Here is a 19,772-nt window from a genome sequence, read left to right as displayed (position 1 = left end):
TTTGTAAGAGATGTTCCCGGTAGGCTGTAAGAGCACTGTGCAGAGCGAGTTGTTTCTTAGCTTCCCAAAGAGCTGGAAGCAAGATGCTTTCGGGCCCAACTCGCCCTTTGGAAAGAAGCCTTCACGTTGTGCCTTTCAGCTCTAGGGCAATGTAGCACACCCAGAGCATCAGTTCTACTTCAGCAACATCAGGCCTGCAAAGAAACTGCGTTTCACAGGCCTTTGTAAGTGATGTTCCCAGTAGGCTGTAGGAGCACTGTGCAGAGCGAGTTGTTTCTTAGCTTCCCAAAGAGATGGAAGGAAGATGCTTTGGGGACCAACTCGCCCTTTGGAAAGAAGCCTGCACGTTGTGCCCTCCAGCTCTAGGGCAATGTAGCATACGCAGAGCAGAAGTTCAACTTCAGCCAGATCGGGCCTGCAAAGAAACTGCGTTTCACAGGCCTTTGTAAGAGATGTTCCCGGTAGGCTGTAAGAGCACTGTGCAGAGCGCGTTGTTTCTTAGCTTCCCGAAGAGCTGGAAGCAAGATGCTTTGGGGCCCAACTCGCCCTTTGGAAAGAAGCCTGCACGTTTTGCATTTCAGCTCTAGGGCAATGTAACACACGCAGAGCAGAAGTTCCACTTCAGCCAGATCAGGCCTGCAAAGACCCTGCGTTTCACAGGCCTTTGCAAGATATGTTGTCGGTAGGCTGTAAGAGCACTGTGCAGAGCGAGTTGTTTCCTAGCTTCCCAAAGACCTGGAAGCAAGATGCTTTGGGGCCCAACTCGCCCTTTGGAAAGAAGCCTGCACGTTGGGCCTTTCAGCTCTAGGGCAATGTAGCACACCCAGAGCAGAAGTTCTACTTCAGCAACAACAGGCCTGCAAAGAAACTGCGTATCACAGGCCTTTGTAAGAGATGTTCCCGGTAGGCTGTAAGAGCACTGCGCAGAGCTAGTTGTTTCTTAGCTTCCCAAAGAGCTGGAAGCAAGATGCTTTGGGGCCCAACTCACCCTTTGGAAAGAAGCCTGCACGTTGTGCCTTTCAGCTCTAGGGCAATGTAGCACACCCAGAGCAGAAGTTCTACTTCAGCCAGATCGGGCCTGCAAAGAAACTGCGTTTCACAGGCCTTTGTAAGAGATGTTCCCGGTAGGCTGTAAAAGCACTGTGCAGAGCGAGTTGTTTCTTAGCTTCCCAAAGAGATGGAAGCAAGATGCTTTGGGGCCCAACTCGCCCTTTGGAAAGAAGCCTGCACGTTGTGCCTTCCAGCTCTAGGTCAATGTAGCACACGCAGAGCAGAAGTTCAACTTCAGCAAGATCGGGCCTGCAAAGAAACTGCGTTTCACAGGCCTTTGTAAGAGATGTTCCCGGTAGGCTGTAAGAGCACTGTGCAGAGCGTGTTGTTTCTTAGCTTCCCAAAGAGCTGGAAGCAAGATGCTTTGGGGCCCAACTCGCCCTTTGGAAAGAAGCCTGCACGTTGTGCCTTTCAGCTCTATGGCAATGTAGCACACGCCGAGCAGAAGTTCTACTTCAGCCAGATCAGGCCTGCAAAGAAACTGCGTTTCACAGGCCTTTGTAAGAGATGTTCCCAGAAGGCTGTAGGAGCACTGTGCAGAGCGAGTTGTTTCTTAGCTTCCCAAGGAGCTGGAAGCAAGATGCTTTGGGGCCCAACTCGCTCTTTGGAAAGAAGCCTGCACGTTGGGCCTTTTTTCTCTAGGGCAATGTAGCACACGCAGTGCAGAAGTTCTTCTTCAGCCACATCAGGCCTGCAAAGAAACTGCGTTTCACAGGCCTTTGTAAGATATGTTCCAGGTAGGCTGTAAGAGCACTGTGGACAGCGAGTTGTTTCTTAGCTTCCCAAAGAGCTGGAAGCAAGATGCTTTGGAGTCAAACTCGCCCTCTGGATAGAAGCCTGCACGTTGTGCCTTCCAGCTCTAGGGCAATGTAGCACACGCAGAGCAGAAGTTCTACTTCAGCCAGATCAGGCCTGCAAAGAAACTGCGTTTCACAGGACTTTGTAAGAGATGTTCCCGGTAGGCTGTAAGAGCACTGTGCAGAGCGAGTTGTTTCTTAGCTTCCCAAAGAGATGGAAGCAAGATGCTTTGGGGCCCAACTCGCCCTTTGGAAAGAAGCCTGCACGTTGTGCCTTCCAGCTCTAGGGTAATGTAGCACACGCAGAGCACATTTTCTACTTCAGCCAGATGAGGCCTGCAAAGAAACTGCGTTTCACAGACCTTTGTAAGAGATGTTCCCAGTAGGCTGTAAGAGCACTGTGCAGAGCGAGTTGTTTGTTAGCTTCCCAAAGAGCTGGAAGCAAGATGCTTTGGGGCCCAACTCGCTCTTTTGAAATAAGCCTTCACGTTGTGCCTTTCAGCTCTAGGGCAATGTAGCACACGCAGAGCAGAAGTTCTACTTCAGCCACATCAGGCCTGCAAAGAAACTGCGTATCACAGGCCTTTGTAAGATATGTTCCCGGTAGGCTGTAAGAGCACTGTGCAGAGAGAGTTGTTTCTTAGCTTCCCAAAGAGCTGGAAGCAAGATGCTTTGGGGCCCAACTCGCCATCTGGATAGAAGCCTGCACGTTGTCCCTTTCAGCTCTAGGGCAATGGAGCACACCCAGAGCAGAAGTTCTACTTCAGCCAGATCAGGCCTGCAAAGAAACTGCGTTTCGCCGGCCTTTGTAAGTGATGTTCCCGGTAGGCTATAACAGCACTGTGCAGAGCGAGTTGTTTGTTAGCTTCCCAAAGAGCTGGAAGCAAGATGCTTTGGGGCCCAAATCGCCCTTTGGAAAGAAGCCTGCATGTTGTGCCTTTCAGCTCTAGGGCATTGTAGCACATGCTGAGCAGATGTTCTACTTCAGCCAAATCAGGCCTGCAAAGAAACTGCGTTTCACAGGCCTTTGTAAGAGATGTTCCCGGTAGGCTGTAAGAGCACTGTGCAGAGCGAGTTGTTTCTTAGCTTCCCAAAGAGCTGGAAGCAAGATGCTTTCGGGCCCAACTCGCCCTTTGGAAAGAAGCCTTCACGTTGTGCCTTTCAGCTCTAGGGCAATGTAGCACACCCAGAGCATCAGTTCTACTTCAGCAACATCAGGCCTGCAAAGAAACTGCGTTTCACAGGCCTTTGTAAGAGATGTTCCCAGTAGGCTGTAGGAGCACTGTGCAGAGCGAGTTGTTTCTTAGCTTCCCAAAGAGCTGGAAGCAAGATGCTTTGGAGTCAAACTCGCCCTCTGGATAGAAGCCTGCACGTTGTGCCTTCCAGCTCTAGGGCAAAGTAGCACACGCAGAGCAGAAGTTCTACTTCAGCCAGATCAGGCCTGCAAAGAAACTGCGTTTCACAGGCCTTTGTAAGAGATGTTCCCGGTAGGCTGTAAGAGCACTGTGCAGAGCGAGTTGTTTCTTAGCTTCCCAAAGAGATGGAAGGAAGATGCTTTGGGGCCCAACTCGCCCTTTGGAAAGAAGCCTGCACGTTGTGCCTTCCAGCTCTAGGGCAATGTAGCATACGCAGAGCAGAAGTTCAACTTCAGCCAGATCGGGCCTGCAAAGAAACTGCGTTTCACAGGCCTTTGTAAGAGATGTTCCCGGTAGGCTGTAAGAGCACTGTGCAGAGCGCGTTGTTTCTTAGCTTCCCGAAGAGCTGGAAGTAAGATGCTTTGAGGCCCAACTCGCCCTTTGGAAAGAAGCCTGCACGTTTTGCATTTCAGCTCTAGGGCAATGTAACACACGCAGAGCAGAAGTTCCACTTCAGCCAGATCAGGCCTGCAAAGACCCTGCGTTTCACAGGCCTTTGCAAGATATGTTGTCGGTAGGCTGTAAGAGCACTGTGCAGAGCGAGTTGTTTCCTAGCTTCCCAAAGACCTGGAAGCAAGATGCTTTAGGGCCCAACTCGCCCTTTGGAAAGAAGCCTGCACGTTGGGCCTTTCAGCTCTAGGGCAATGTAGCACACCCAGAGCAGAAGTTCTACTTCAGCCACATCAGGCCTGCAAAGAAACTGCGTTTCACAGGCCTTTGTAAGAGATGTTCCCGGTAGGCTGTAAGAGCACTGCGCAGAGCTAGTTGTTTCTTAGCTTCCCAAAGAGCTGGAAGCAAGATGCTTTGGGGCCCAACTCACCCTTTGGAAAGAAGCCTGCACGTTGTGCCTTTCAGCTCTGGGCAATGTAGCACACCCAGAGCAGAAGTTCTACTTCAGCCAGATCGGGCCTGCAAAGAAACTGCGTTTCACAGGCCTTTGTAAGAGATGTTCCCGGTAGGCTGTAAAAGCACTGTGCAGAGCGAGTTGTTTCTTAGCTTCCCAAAGAGATGGAAGCAAGATGCTTTGGGGCCCAACTCGCCCTTTGGAAAGAAGCCTGCACGTTGTGCCTTCCAGCTCTAGGTCAATGTAGCACACGCAGAGCAGAAGTTCAACTTCAGCAAGATCGGGCCTGCAAAGAAACTGCGTTTCACAGGCCTTTGTAAGAGATGTTCCCGGTAGGCTGTAAGAGCACTGTGCAGAGCGTGTTGTTTCTTAGCTTCCCAAAGAGCTGGAAGCAAGATGCTTTGGGGCCCAACTCGCCCTTTGGAAAGAAGCCTGCACGTTGGGCCTTTCAGCTCTAGGGCAATGTAGCACACCCAGAGCAGAAGTTCTACTTCAGCAACATCAGGCCTGCAAAGAAACTGCGTTTCACAGGCCTTTGTAAGAGATGTTCCCGGTAGGCTGTAAGAGCACTGCGCAGAGCTAGTTGTTTCTTAGCTTCCCAAAGAGCTGGAAGCAAGATGCTTTGGGGCCCAACTCACCCTTTGGAAAGAAGCCTGCACGTTGTGCCTTTCAGCTCTGGGCAATGTAGCACACCCAGAGCAGAAGTTCTGCTTCAGCCAGATTGGGCCTGCAAAGAAACTGCGTTTCACAGGCCTTTGTAAGAGATGTTCCCGGTAGGCTGTAAAAGCACTGTGCAGAGCGAGTTGTTTCTTAGCTTCCCAAAGAGATGGAAGCAAGATGCTTTGGGGCCCAACTCGCCCTTTGGAAAGAAGCCTGCACGTTGTGCCTTCCAGCTCTAGGTCAATGTAGCACACGCAGAGCAGAAGTTCAACTTCAGCAAGATCGGGCCTGCAAAGAAACTGCGTTTCACAGGCCTTTGTAAGAGATGTTCCCGGTAGGCTGTAAGAGCACTGTGCAGAGCGTGTTGTTTCTTAGCTTCCCAAAGAGCTGGAAGCAAGATGCTTTGGGACCCAACTCGCCCTTTGGAAAGAAGCCTGCACGTTGTGCCTTTCAGCTCTATGGCAATGTAGCACACGCCGAGCAGAAGTTCTACTTCAGCCAGATCAGGCCTGCAAAGAAACTGCGTTTCACAGGCCTTTGTAAGAGATGTTCCCAGAAGGCTGTAGGAGCACTGTGCAGAGCGAGTTGTTTCTTAGCTTCCCAAGGAGCTGGAAGCAAGATGCTTTGGGGCCCAACTCGCTCTTTGGAAAGAAGCCTGCACGTTGGGCCTTTTTTCTCTAGGGCAATGTAGCACACGCAGTGCAGAAGTTCTTCTTCAGCCACATCAGGCCTGCAAAGAAACTGCGTTTCACAGGCCTTTGTAAGATATGTTCCCGTTAGGCTGTAAGAGCACTGTGGAGAGCGAGTTGTTTCTTAGCTTCCCAAAGAGCTGGAAGCAAGATGCTTTGGGGTCCAACTCGCCCTCTGGATAGAAGCCTGCACGTTGTGCCTTCCAGCTCTAGGGCAATGTAGCACACGCAGAGCAGAAGTTCTACTTCAGCCAGATCAGGCCTGCAAAGAAACTGCGTTTCACAGGACTTTGTAAGAGATGTTCCCGGTAGGCTGTAAGAGCACTGTGCAGAGCGAGTTGTTTCTTAGCTTCCCAAAGAGCTGGAAGCAAGATGCTTTGGGGCCCAACTCGCCCTTTGGAAAGAAGCCTGCACGTTGTGCCTTTCAGCTCTATCGCAATGTAGCACACGCAGAGCAGAAGTTCTACTTCAGCCAGATCAGGCCTGCAAGGAAACTGCGTTTCACAGGCCTTTGTAAGAGATGTTCCCAGTAGGCTGTAGGAGCACTGTGCAGAGCGAGTTGTTTCTTAGCTTCCCAAAGAGCTGGAAGCAAGATGCTTTGGGGCCCAACTCGCCCTCTGGATAGAAGCCTGCACGTTGTCCCTTTCAGCTCTAGGGCAATGGAGCACACCCAGAGCAGAAGTTCTACTTCAGCCAGATCAGGCCTGCAAAGAAACTGCGTTTCGCCGGCCTTTGTAAGTGATGTTCCCGGTAGGCTATAACAGCACTGTGCAGAGCGAGTTGTTTGTTAGCTTCCCAAAGAGCTGGAAGCAAGATGCTTTGGGGCCCAAATCGCCCTTTGGAAAGAAGCCTGCATGTTGTGCCTTTCAGCTCTAGGGCATTGTAGCACATGCTGAGCAGATGTTCTACTTCAGCCAAATCAGGCCTGCAAAGAAACTGCGTTTCACAGGCCTTTGTAAGAGATGTTCCCGGTAGGCTGTAAGAGCACTGTGCAGAGCGAGTTGTTTCTTAGCTTCCCAAAGAGCTGGAAGCAAGATGCTTTCGGGCCCAACTCGCCCTTTGGAAAGAAGCCTTCACGTTGTGCCTTTCAGCTCTAGGGCAATGTAGCACACCCAGAGCATCAGTTCTACTTCAGCAACATCAGGCCTGCAAAGAAACTGCGTTTCACAGGCCTTTGTAAGAGATGTTCCCAGTAGGCTGTAGGAGCACTGTGCAGAGCGAGTTGTTTCTTAGCTTCCCAAAGAGCTGGAAGCAAGATGCTTTGGGGCCCAACTCGCCCTCTGGATAGAAGCCTGCACGTTGTGCCTTCCAGCTCTAGGGCAAAGTAGCACACGCAGAGCAGAAGTTCTACTTCAGCCAGATCAGGCCTGCAAAGAAACTGCGTTTCACAGGCCTTTGTAAGAGATGTTCCCGGTAGGCTGTAAGAGCACTGTGCAGAGCGAGTTGTTTCTTAGCTTCCCAAAGAAATGGAAGGAAGATGCTTTGGGGACCAACTCGCCCTTTGGAAAGAAGCCTGCACGTTGTGCCTTCCAGCTCTAGGGCAATGTAGCATACGCAGAGCAGAAGTTCAACTTCAGCCAGATCGGGCCTGCAAAGAAACTGCGTTTCACAGGCCTTTGTAAGAGATGTTCCCGGTAGGCTGTAAGAGCACTGTGCAGAGCGAGTTGTTTCCTAGCTTCCCAAAGACCTGGAAGCAAGATGCTTTGGGGCCCAACTCACCCTTTGGAAAGAAGCCTGCACGTTGTCCCTTTCAGCTCTAGGGCAATGTAGCACACCCAGAGCAGAAGTTCTACTTCAGCCAGATGAGGCCTGCAAAGAAACTGCGTTTCACAGACCTTTGTAAGAGATGTTCCCAGTAGGCTGTAAGAGCACTGTGCAGAGCGAGTTGTTTCTTAGCTTCCGAAAGAGCTGGAAGCAAGATGCTTGGGGGCCCAACTCGCCCTTTGCAAAGAAGCCTGTACGTTGTGCCTTTCAGCTCTAGGGCAATGGAGCTCACCCAGAGCAGAAGTTCTACTTCAGCCAGATCAGGCCTACAAAGAAACTGCGTTTCACAGGCCTTTGTAAGAGATGTTCCCGGTAGGCTGTAAGAGCACTGTGCAGAGCGAGTTGTTTCTTAGCTTCCCAAAGATATGGAAGCAAGATGCTTTGGGGCCCAACTCGCCCTTTGGAAAGAAGCCTGCACGTTGGGCCTGTAAGCGTTGTTCCCGGTATCCTGTAAGAGCCCTGTGCAGAGCGAGTTGTTTCTTAGCTTCCCAAAGAGCTGGAAGCAAGATGCTTTGGGGCCCAACGCGCTCTTTGGAAAGAAGCCTGCACGTTGTGCCTTTCAGCTCTAGGGCAATGTAGCACACGCAGTGCAGAAGTTCTTCTTCAGCCACATCAGGCCTGCAAAGAAACTGCGTTTCACAGGCCTTTGTAAGATATGTTCCCGGGAGGCTGTAAGAGCAATGTGCAGAGCGAGTTGTTTCTTGGCTTCTCAAAGAGCTGGAAGCAAGATGCTTTGGGGCCCAGCTCGCCCTCTGGATAGAAGCCTACACGTTGTGCCTTCCAGCTCTAGGGCAATGTAGCACACGCAGAGCCGAAGTTCTACTTCAGCCAGATCAGGCCTGCAAAGAAACTGCGTTTCACAGGCCTTTGTAAGAGATCTTCCCGGTAGGCTGTAAGAGCACTGTGCAGAGCGAGTTGTTTCTTAGCTTCCCAAAGAGCTGGAAGCAAGATGCTTTGGGGCCCAAATCGCCCTTTGGAAAGAAGCCTGCATGTTGTGCCTTTCAGCTCTAGGGCATTGTAGCACATGCTGAGCAGATGTTCTACTTCAGCCAAATCAGGCATGCAAAGAAACTGCGTTTCACAGGCCTTTGTAAGAGATGTTCCCGGTAGGCTGTAAGAGCACTGTGCAGAGCGAGTTGTTTCTTAGCTTCCCAAAGAGCTGGAAGCAAGATGCTTTCGGGCCCAACTCGCCCTTTGGAAAGAAGCCTTCACGTTGTGCCTTTCAGCTCTAGGGCAATGTAGCACACCCAGAGCATTAGTTCTACTTCAGCAACATCAGGCCTGCAAAGAAACTGCGTTTCACAGGCCTTTGTAAGAGATGTTCCCAGTAGGCTGTAGGAGCACTGTGCAGAGCGAGTTGTTTCTTAGCTTCCCAAAGAGCTGGAAGCAAGATGCTTTGGGGCCCAACTCGCCCTCTGGATAGAAGCCTGCACGTTGTGCCTTCCAGCTCTAGGGCAAAGTAGCACACGCAGAGCAGAAGTTCTACTTCAGCCAGATCAGGCCTGCAAAGAAACTGCGTTTCACAGGCCTTTGTAAGAGATGTTCCCGGTAGGCTGTAAGAGCACTGTGCAGAGCGAGTTGTTTCTTAGCTTCCCAAAGAGATGGAAGGAAGATGCTTTGGGGACCAACTCGCCCTTTGGAAAGAAGCCTGCACGTTGTGCCTTCCAGCTCTAGGGCAATGTAGCATACGCAGAGCAGAAGTTCAACTTCAACCAGATCGGGCCTGTAAAGAAACTGCGTTTCACAGGCCTTTGTAAGAGATGTTCCCGGTAGGCTGTAAGAGCACTGTGCAGAGCGAGTTGTTTCTTAGCTTCCCGAAGAGCTGGAAGCAAGATGCTTTGGGGCGCAACTCGCCCTTTGGAAAGAAGCCTGCACGTTTTGCATTTCAGCTCTAGGGCAATGTAACACACGCAGAGCAGAAGTTCTACTTCAGCCAGATCAGGCCTGCAAAGACCCTGCGTTTCACAGGCCTTTGCAAGATATGTTGTCGGTAGGCTGTAAGAGCACTGTGCAGAGCGAGTTGTTTCCTAGCTTCCCAAAGACCTGGAAGCAAGATGCTTTGGGGCCCAACTCGCCCTTTGGAGAGAAGCCTGCTCGTTGGGCCTTTCAGCTCTAGGGCAATGTAGCACACCCAGAGCAGAAGTTCAACTTCAGCCACATCAGGCCTGCAAAGAAACTGCGTTTCACAGGCCTTTGTAAGAGATGTTCCCGGTAGGCTGTAAGAGCACTGTGCAGAGCGAGTTGTTTCTTAGCTTCCCAAAGAGCTGGAAGCAAGATGCTTTGGGGCCCAACTTACCCTTTGGAAAGAAGCCTGCACGTTGTGCCTTCCAGCTCTAGGGTAATGTAGCACACGCAGAGCACATTTTCTACTTCAGCCAGATGAGGCCTGCAAAGAAACTGCGTTTCACAGACCTTTGTAAGAGATGTTCCCAGTAGGCTGTAAGAGCACTGTGCAGAGCGAGTTGTTTGTTAGCTTCCCAAAGAGCTGGAAGCAAGATGCTTTGGGGCCCAACTCGCTCTTTGGAAATAAGCCTGCACGTTGTGCCTTTCAGCTCTAGGGCAATGTAGCACACGCAGAGCAGAAGTTCTACTTCAGCCACATCAGGCCTGCAAAGAAACTGCGTATCACAGGCCTTTGTAAGATATGTTCCCGGTAGGCTGTAAGAGCACTGTGCAGAGAGAGTTGTTTCTTAGCTTCCCAAAGAGCTGGAAGCAAGATGCTTTGGGGCCCAACTCGCCCTCTGGATAGAAGCCTGCACGTTGTCCCTTTCAGCTCTAGGGCAATGGAGCACACCCAGAGCAGAAGTTCTACTTCAGCAGATCAGGCCTGCAAAGAAACTGCGTTTCGCCGGCCTTTGTAAGTGATGTTCCCGGTAGGCTATAACAGCACTGTGCAGAGCGAGTTGTTTGTTAGCTTCCCAAAGAGCTGGAAGCAAGATGCTTTGGGGCCCAAATCGCCCTTTGGAAAGAAGCCTGCATGTTGTGCCTTTCAGCTCTAGGGCATTGTAGCACATGCTGAGCAGATGTTCTACTTCAGCCAAATCAGGCCTGCAAAGAAACTGCGTTTCACAGGCCTTTGTAAGAGATGTTCCCGGTAGGCTGTAAGAGCACTGTGCAGAGCGAGTTGTTTCTTAGCTTCCCAAAGAGCTGGAAGCAAGATGCTTTCGGGCCCAACTCGCCCTTTGGAAAGAAGCCTTCACGTTGTGCCTTTCAGCTCTAGGGCAATGTAGCACACCCAGAGCATCAGTTCTACTTCAGCAACATCAGGCCTGCAAAGAAACTGCGTTTCACAGGCCTTTGTAAGTGATGTTCCCAGTAGGCTGTAGGAGCACTGTGCAGAGCGAGTTGTTTCTTAGCTTCCCAAAGAGATGGAAGGAAGATGCTTTGGGGACCAACTCGCCCTTTGGAAAGAAGCCTGCACGTTGTGCCCTCCAGCTCTAGGGCAATGTAGCATACGCAGAGCAGAAGTTCAACTTCAGCCAGATCGGGCCTGCAAAGAAACTGCGTTTCACAGGCCTTTGTAAGAGATGTTCCCGGTAGGCTGTAAGAGCACTGTGCAGAGCGCGTTGTTTCTTAGCTTCCCGAAGAGCTGGAAGCAAGATGCTTTGGGGCCCAACTCGCCCTTTGGAAAGAAGCCTGCACGTTTTGCATTTCAGCTCTAGGGCAATGTAACACACGCAGAGCAGAAGTTCCACTTCAGCCAGATCAGGCCTGCAAAGACCCTGCGTTTCACAGGCCTTTGCAAGATATGTTGTCGGTAGGCTGTAAGAGCACTGTGCAGAGCGAGTTGTTTCCTAGCTTCCCAAAGACCTGGAAGCAAGATGCTTTGGGGCCCAACTCGCCCTTTGGAAAGAAGCCTGCACGTTGGGCCTTTCAGCTCTAGGGCAATGTAGCACACCCAGAGCAGAAGTTCTACTTCAGCAACAACAGGCCTGCAAAGAAACTGCGTATCACAGGCCTTTGTAAGAGATGTTCCCGGTAGGCTGTAAGAGCACTGCGCAGAGCTAGTTGTTTCTTAGCTTCCCAAAGAGCTGGAAGCAAGATGCTTTGGGGCCCAACTCACCCTTTGGAAAGAAGCCTGCACGTTGTGCCTTTCAGCTCTAGGGCAATGTAGCACACCCAGAGCAGAAGTTCTACTTCAGCCAGATCGGGCCTGCAAAGAAACTGCGTTTCACAGGCCTTTGTAAGAGATGTTCCCGGTAGGCTGTAAAAGCACTGTGCAGAGCGAGTTGTTTCTTAGCTTCCCAAAGAGATGGAAGCAAGATGCTTTGGGGCCCAACTCGCCCTTTGGAAAGAAGCCTGCACGTTGTGCCTTCCAGCTCTAGGTCAATGTAGCACACGCAGAGCAGAAGTTCAACTTCAGCAAGATCGGGCCTGCAAAGAAACTGCGTTTCACAGGCCTTTGTAAGAGATGTTCCCGGTAGGCTGTAAGAGCACTGTGCAGAGCGTGTTGTTTCTTAGCTTCCCAAAGAGCTGGAAGCAAGATGCTTTGGGGCCCAACTCGCCCTTTGGAAAGAAGCCTGCACGTTGTGCCTTTCAGCTCTATGGCAATGTAGCACACGCCGAGCAGAAGTTCTACTTCAGCCAGATCAGGCCTGCAAAGAAACTGCGTTTCACAGGCCTTTGTAAGAGATGTTCCCAGAAGGCTGTAGGAGCACTGTGCAGAGCGAGTTGTTTCTTAGCTTCCCAAGGAGCTGGAAGCAAGATGCTTTGGGGCCCAACTCGCTCTTTGGAAAGAAGCCTGCACGTTGGGCCTTTTTTCTCTAGGGCAATGTAGCACACGCAGTGCAGAAGTTCTTCTTCAGCCACATCAGGCCTGCAAAGAAACTGCGTTTCACAGGCCTTTGTAAGATATGTTCCAGGTAGGCTGTAAGAGCACTGTGGACAGCGAGTTGTTTCTTAGCTTCCCAAAGAGCTGGAAGCAAGATGCTTTGGAGTCAAACTCGCCCTCTGGATAGAAGCCTGCACGTTGTGCCTTCCAGCTCTAGGGCAATGTAGCACACGCAGAGCAGAAGTTCTACTTCAGCCAGATCAGGCCTGCAAAGAAACTGCGTTTCACAGGACTTTGTAAGAGATGTTCCCGGTAGGCTGTAAGAGCACTGTGCAGAGCGAGTTGTTTCTTAGCTTCCCAAAGAGATGGAAGCAAGATGCTTTGGGGCCCAACTCGCCCTTTGGAAAGAAGCCTGCACGTTGTGCCTTCCAGCTCTAGGGTAATGTAGCACACGCAGAGCACATTTTCTACTTCAGCCAGATGAGGCCTGCAAAGAAACTGCGTTTCACAGACCTTTGTAAGAGATGTTCCCAGTAGGCTGTAAGAGCACTGTGCAGAGCGAGTTGTTTGTTAGCTTCCCAAAGAGCTGGAAGCAAGATGCTTTGGGGCCCAACTCGCTCTTTTGAAATAAGCCTTCACGTTGTGCCTTTCAGCTCTAGGGCAATGTAGCACACGCAGAGCAGAAGTTCTACTTCAGCCACATCAGGCCTGCAAAGAAACTGCGTATCACAGGCCTTTGTAAGATATGTTCCCGGTAGGCTGTAAGAGCACTGTGCAGAGAGAGTTGTTTCTTAGCTTCCCAAAGAGCTGGAAGCAAGATGCTTTGGGGCCCAACTCGCCATCTGGATAGAAGCCTGCACGTTGTCCCTTTCAGCTCTAGGGCAATGGAGCACACCCAGAGCAGAAGTTCTACTTCAGCCAGATCAGGCCTGCAAAGAAACTGCGTTTCGCCGGCCTTTGTAAGTGATGTTCCCGGTAGGCTATAACAGCACTGTGCAGAGCGAGTTGTTTGTTAGCTTCCCAAAGAGCTGGAAGCAAGATGCTTTGGGGCCCAAATCGCCCTTTGGAAAGAAGCCTGCATGTTGTGCCTTTCAGCTCTAGGGCATTGTAGCACATGCTGAGCAGATGTTCTACTTCAGCCAAATCAGGCCTGCAAAGAAACTGCGTTTCACAGGCCTTTGTAAGAGATGTTCCCGGTAGGCTGTAAGAGCACTGTGCAGAGCGAGTTGTTTCTTAGCTTCCCAAAGAGCTGGAAGCAAGATGCTTTCGGGCCCAACTCGCCCTTTGGAAAGAAGCCTTCACGTTGTGCCTTTCAGCTCTAGGGCAATGTAGCACACCCAGAGCATCAGTTCTACTTCAGCAACATCAGGCCTGCAAAGAAACTGCGTTTCACAGGCCTTTGTAAGAGATGTTCCCAGTAGGCTGTAGGAGCACTGTGCAGAGCGAGTTGTTTCTTAGCTTCCCAAAGAGCTGGAAGCAAGATGCTTTGGAGTCAAACTCGCCCTCTGGATAGAAGCCTGCACGTTGTGCCTTCCAGCTCTAGGGCAAAGTAGCACACGCAGAGCAGAAGTTCTACTTCAGCCAGATCAGGCCTGCAAAGAAACTGCGTTTCACAGGCCTTTGTAAGAGATGTTCCCGGTAGGCTGTAAGAGCACTGTGCAGAGCGAGTTGTTTCTTAGCTTCCCAAAGAGATGGAAGGAAGATGCTTTGGGGCCCAACTCGCCCTTTGGAAAGAAGCCTGCACGTTGTGCCTTCCAGCTCTAGGGCAATGTAGCATACGCAGAGCAGAAGTTCAACTTCAGCCAGATCGGGCCTGCAAAGAAACTGCGTTTCACAGGCCTTTGTAAGAGATGTTCCCGGTAGGCTGTAAGAGCACTGTGCAGAGCGCGTTGTTTCTTAGCTTCCCGAAGAGCTGGAAGTAAGATGCTTTGAGGCCCAACTCGCCCTTTGGAAAGAAGCCTGCACGTTTTGCATTTCAGCTCTAGGGCAATGTAACACACGCAGAGCAGAAGTTCCACTTCAGCCAGATCAGGCCTGCAAAGACCCTGCGTTTCACAGGCCTTTGCAAGATATGTTGTCGGTAGGCTGTAAGAGCACTGTGCAGAGCGAGTTGTTTCCTAGCTTCCCAAAGACCTGGAAGCAAGATGCTTTAGGGCCCAACTCGCCCTTTGGAAAGAAGCCTGCACGTTGGGCCTTTCAGCTCTAGGGCAATGTAGCACACCCAGAGCAGAAGTTCTACTTCAGCCACATCAGGCCTGCAAAGAAACTGCGTTTCACAGGCCTTTGTAAGAGATGTTCCCGGTAGGCTGTAAGAGCACTGCGCAGAGCTAGTTGTTTCTTAGCTTCCCAAAGAGCTGGAAGCAAGATGCTTTGGGGCCCAACTCACCCTTTGGAAAGAAGCCTGCACGTTGTGCCTTTCAGCTCTGGGCAATGTAGCACACCCAGAGCAGAAGTTCTACTTCAGCCAGATCGGGCCTGCAAAGAAACTGCGTTTCACAGGCCTTTGTAAGAGATGTTCCCGGTAGGCTGTAAAAGCACTGTGCAGAGCGAGTTGTTTCTTAGCTTCCCAAAGAGATGGAAGCAAGATGCTTTGGGGCCCAACTCGCCCTTTGGAAAGAAGCCTGCACGTTGTGCCTTCCAGCTCTAGGTCAATGTAGCACACCCAGAGCAGAAGTTCTACTTCAGCCAGATCAGGCCTGCAAAGAAACTGCGTTTCACAGGCCTTTGTAAGAGATGTTCCCGGTAGACTGTAAGAGCACTGTGCAGAGTGTGTTGTTTCTCAGCTTCCCAAAGAGCTGGAAGCAAGATGCTTTGGGGCCCAACTCGCCCTTTGGAAAGAAGCCGGCACGTTGGGCCTTTCAGCTCTAGGGCAATGTAGTACACCCAGAGCAGAAGTTCTACTTCAGCCACATCAGGCCTGCAAAGAAACTGCGTTTCACAGGCCTTTGTAAGAGATGTTCCCGGTAGGCTGTAAGAGCACTGCGCAGAGCTAGTTGTTTCTTAGCTTCCCAAAGAGCTGGAAGCAAGATGCTTTGGGGCCCAACTCACCCTTTGGAAAGAAGCCTGCACGTTGTGCCTTTCAGCTCTGGGCAATGTAGCACACCCAGAGCAGAAGTTCTGCTTCAGCCAGATTGGGCCTGCAAAGAAACTGCGTTTCACAGGCCTTTGTAAGAGATGTTCCCGGTAGGCTGTAAGAGCACTGTGCAGAGCGAGTTGTTTCTTAGCTTCCCAAAGAGATGGAAGCAAGATGCTTTGGGGCCCAACTCGCCCTTTGGAAAGAAGCCTGCACGTTGTGCCTTCCAGCTCTAGGTCAATGTAGCACACGCAGAGCAGAAGTTCAACTTCAGCAAGATCGGGCCTGCAAAGAAACTGCGTTTCACAGGCCTTTGTAAGAGATGTTCCCGGTAGGCTGTAAGAGCACTGTGCAGAGCGTGTTGTTTCTTAGCTTCCCAAAGAGCTGGAAGCAAGATGCTTTGGGACCCAACTCGCCCTTTGGAAAGAAGCCTGCACGTTGTGCCTTTCAGCTCTATGGCAATGTAGCACACGCCGAGCAGAAGTTCTACTTCAGCCAGATCAGGCCTGCAAAGAAACTGCGTTTCACAGGCCTTTGTAAGAGATGTTCCCAGAAGGCTGTAGGAGCACTGTGCAGAGCGAGTTGTTTCTTAGCTTCCCAAGGAGCTGGAAGCAAGATGCTTTGGGGCCCAACTCGCTCTTTGGAAAGAAGCCTGCACGTTGGGCCTTTTTTCTCTAGGGCAATGTAGCACACGCAGTGCAGAAGTTCTTCTTCAGCCACATCAGGCCTGCAAAGAAACTGCGTTTCACAGGCCTTTGTAAGATATGTTCCCGTTAGGCTGTAAGAGCACTGTGGAGAGCGAGTTGTTTCTTAGCTTCCCAAAGAGCTGGAAGCAAGATGCTTTGGGGTCCAACTCGCCCTCTGGATAGAAGCCTGCACGTTGTGCCTTCCAGCTCTAGGGCAATGTAGCACACGCAGAGCAGAAGTTCTACTTCAGCCAGATCAGGCCTGCAAAGAAACTGCGTTTCACAGGACTTTGTAAGAGATGTTCCCGGTAGGCTGTAAGAGCACTGTGCAGAGCGAGTTGTTTCTTAGCTTCCCAAAGAGCTGGAAGCAAGATGCTTTGGGGCCCAACTCGCCCTTTGGAAAGAAGCCTGCACGTTGTGCCTTTCAGCTCTATCGCAATGTAGCACACGCAGAGCAGAAGTTCTACTTCAGCCAGATCAGGCCTGCAAGGAAACTGCGTTTCACAGGCCTTTGTAAGAGATGTTCCCAGTAGGCTGTAGGAGCACTGTGCAGAGCGAGTTGTTTCTTAGCTTCCCAAAGAGCTGGAAGCAAGATGCTTTGGGGCCCAACTCGCCCTCTGGATAGAAGCCTGCACGTTGTCCCTTTCAGCTCTAGGGCAATGGAGCACACCCAGAGCAGAAGTTCTACTTCAGCCAGATCAGGCCTGCAAAGAAACTGCGTTTCGCCGGCCTTTGTAAGTGATGTTCCCGGTAGGCTATAACAGCACTGTGCAGAGCGAGTTGTTTGTTAGCTTCCCAAAGAGCTGGAAGCAAGATGCTTTGGGGCCCAAATCGCCCTTTGGAAAGAAGCCTGCATGTTGTGCCTTTCAGCTCTAGGGCATTGTAGCACATGCTGAGCAGATGTTCTACTTCAGCCAAATCAGGCCTGCAAAGAAACTGCGTTTCACAGGCCTTTGTAAGAGATGTTCCCGGTAGGCTGTAAGAGCACTGTGCAGAGCGAGTTGTTTCTTAGCTTCCCAAAGAGCTGGAAGCAAGATGCTTTCGGGCCCAACTCGCCCTTTGGAAAGAAGCCTTCACGTTGTGCCTTTCAGCTCTAGGGCAAGGTAGCACACCCAGAGCATCAGTTCTACTTCAGCAACATCAGGCCTGCAAAGAAACTGCGTTTCACAGGCCTTTGTTAGAGATGTTCCCAGTAGGCTGTAGAAGCACTGTGCAGAGCGAGTTGTTTCTTAGCTTCCCAAAGAGCTGGAAGCAAGATGCTTTGGGGCCCAACTCGCCCTCTGGATAGAAGCCTGCACGTTGTGCCTTCCAGCTCTAGGGCAATGTAACACACGCAGAGCAGAAGTTCTACTTCAGCCAGATCAGGCCTGCAAAGAAACTGCGTTTCACAGGCCTTTGTAAGAGATGTTCCCGGTAGGCTGTAAGAGCACTGTGCAGAGCGAGTTGTTTCTTAGCTTCCCAAAGAGATGGAAGGAAGATGCTTTGGGGACCAACTCGCCCTTTGGAAAGAAGCCTGCACGTTGTGCCTTCCAGCTCTAGGGCAATGTAGCATACGCAGAGCAGAAGTTCAACTTCAGCCAGATCGGGCCTGCAAAGAAACTGCGTTTCACAGGCCTTTGTAAGAGATGTTCCCGGTAGGCTGTAAGAGCACTGTGCAGAGCAAGTTGTTTCTTAGCTTCCCGAAGAGCTGGAAGCAAGATGCTTTGGGGCCCAACTCACCCTTTGGAAAGAAGCCTGCACGTTGTGCCTTTCAGCTCTAGGGCAATGTAACACACGCAGAGCAGAAGTTCTACTTCAGCCAGATCAGGCCTGCAAAGACCCTGCGTTTCACAGGCCTTTGCAAGATATGTTGTCGGTAGGCTGTAAGAGCACTGTGCAGAGCGAGTTGTTTCCTAGCTTCCCAAAGACCTGGAAGCAAGATGCTTTGGGGCCCAACTCGCCCTTTGGAAAGAAGCCTGCACGTTGGGCCTTTCAGCTCTAGGGCAATGTAGCACACCCAGAGCAGAAGTTCTACTTCAGCCACATCAGGCCTGCAAAGAAACTGCGTTTCACAGGCCTTTGTAAGAGATCTTCCCGGTATCCTGTAAGAGCCCTGTGCAGAGCGAGTTGTTTCTTAGCTTCCCAAAGAGCTGGAAGCAAGATGCTTTGGGGCCCAACTCGCCCTTTGGAAAGAAGCCTGCACGTTGTGCCTTTCAGCTCTATGGCAATGTAGCACACGCCGAGCAGAAGTTCTACTTCAGCCAGATCAGGCCTGCAAAGAAACTGCGTTTCACAGGCCTTTGTAAGAGATGTTCCCAGAAGGCTGTAGGAGCACTGTGCAGAGCGAGTTGTTTCTAGCTTCCCAAGGAGCTGGAAGCAAGATGCTTTGGGGCCCAACTCGCTCTTTGGAAAGAAGCCTGCACGTTGGGCCTTTTTTCTCTAGGGCAATGTAGCACACGCAGTGCAGAAGTTCTTCTTCAGCCACATCAGGCCTGCAAAGAAACTGCGTTTCACAGGCCTTTGTAAGATATGTTCCCGTTAGGCTGTAAGAGCACTGTGGAGAGCGAGTTGTTTCTTAGCTTCCCAAAGAGCTGGAAGCAAGATGCTTTGGGGTCCAACTCGCCCTCTGGATAGAAGCCTGCACGTTGTGCCTTCCAGCTCTAGGGCAATGTAGCACACGCAGAGCAGAAGTTCTACTTCAGCCAGATCAGGCCTGCAAAGAAACTGCGTTTCACAGGACTTTGTAAGAGATGTTCCCGGTAGGCTGTAAGAGCACTGTGCAGAGCGAGTTGTTTCTTAGCTTCCCAAAGAGCTGGAAGCAAGATGCTTTGGGGCCCAACTCGCCCTTTGGAAAGAAGCCTGCACGTTGTGCCTTTCAGCTCTATCGCAATGTAGCACACGCAGAGCAGAAGTTCTACTTCAGCCAGATCAGGCCTGCAAGGAAACTGCGTTTCACAGGCCTTTGTAAGAGATGTTCCCAGTAGGCTGTAGGAGCACTGTGCAGAGCGAGTTGTTTCTTAGCTTCCCAAAGAGCTGGAAGCAAGATGCTTTGGGGCCCAACTCGCCCTCTGGATAGAAGCCTGCACGTTGTCCCTTTCAGCTCTAGGGCAATGGAGCACACCCAGAGCAGAAGTTCTACTTCAGCCAGATCAGGCCTGCAAAGAAACTGCGTTTCGCCGGCCTTTGTAAGTGATGTTCCCGGTAGGCTATAACAGCACTGTGCAGAGCGAGTTGTTTGTTAGCTTCCCAAAGAGCTGGAAGCAAGATGCTTTGGGGCCCAAATCGCCCTTTGGAAAGAAGCCTGCATGTTGTGCCTTTCAGCTCTAGGGCATTGTAGCACATGCTGAGCAGATGTTCTACTTCAGCCAAATCAGGCCTGCAAAGAAACTGCGTTTCACAGGCCTTTGTAAGAGATGTTCCCGGTAGGCTGTAAGAGCACTGTGCAGAGCGAGTTGTTTCTTAGCTTCCCAAAGAGCTGGAAGCAAGATGCTTTCGGGCCCAACTCGCCCTTTGGAAAGAAGCCTTCACGTTGTGCCTTTCAGCTCTAGGGCAATGTAGCACACCCAGAGCATCAGTTCTACTTCAGCAACATCAGGCCTGCAAAGAAACTGCGTTTCACAGGCCTTTGTTAGAGATGTTCCCAGTAGGCTGTAGAAGCACTGTGCAGAGCGAGTTGTTTCTTAGCTTCCCAAAGAGCTGGAAGCAAGATGCTTTGGGGCCCAACTCGCCCTCTGGATAGAAGCCTGCACGTTGTGCCTTCCAGCTCTAGGGCAATGTAACACACGCAGAGCAGAAGTTCTACTTCAGCCAGATCAGGCCTGCAAAGAAACTGCGTTTCACAGGCCTTTGTAAGAGATGTTCCCGGTAGGCTGTAAGAGCACTGTGCAGAGCGAGTTGTTTCTTAGCTTCCCAAAGAGATGGAAGGAAGATGCTTTGGGGACCAACTCGCCATTTGGAAAGAAGCCTGCACGTTGTGCCTTCCAGCTCTAGGGCAATGTAGCATACGCAGAGCAGAAGTTCAACTTCAGCCAGATCGGGCCTGTA

The sequence above is a fragment of the Equus caballus genome, chromosome 10 (genome assembly GCF_041296265.1).
Source record: "Equus caballus isolate H_3958 breed thoroughbred chromosome 10, TB-T2T, whole genome shotgun sequence".
NCBI lineage: Eukaryota > Metazoa > Chordata > Mammalia > Perissodactyla > Equidae > Equus > Equus caballus.
The sequence above is the reverse complement of the archived record's forward strand: the minus strand, read 5'-3'. Positions refer to the sequence as shown.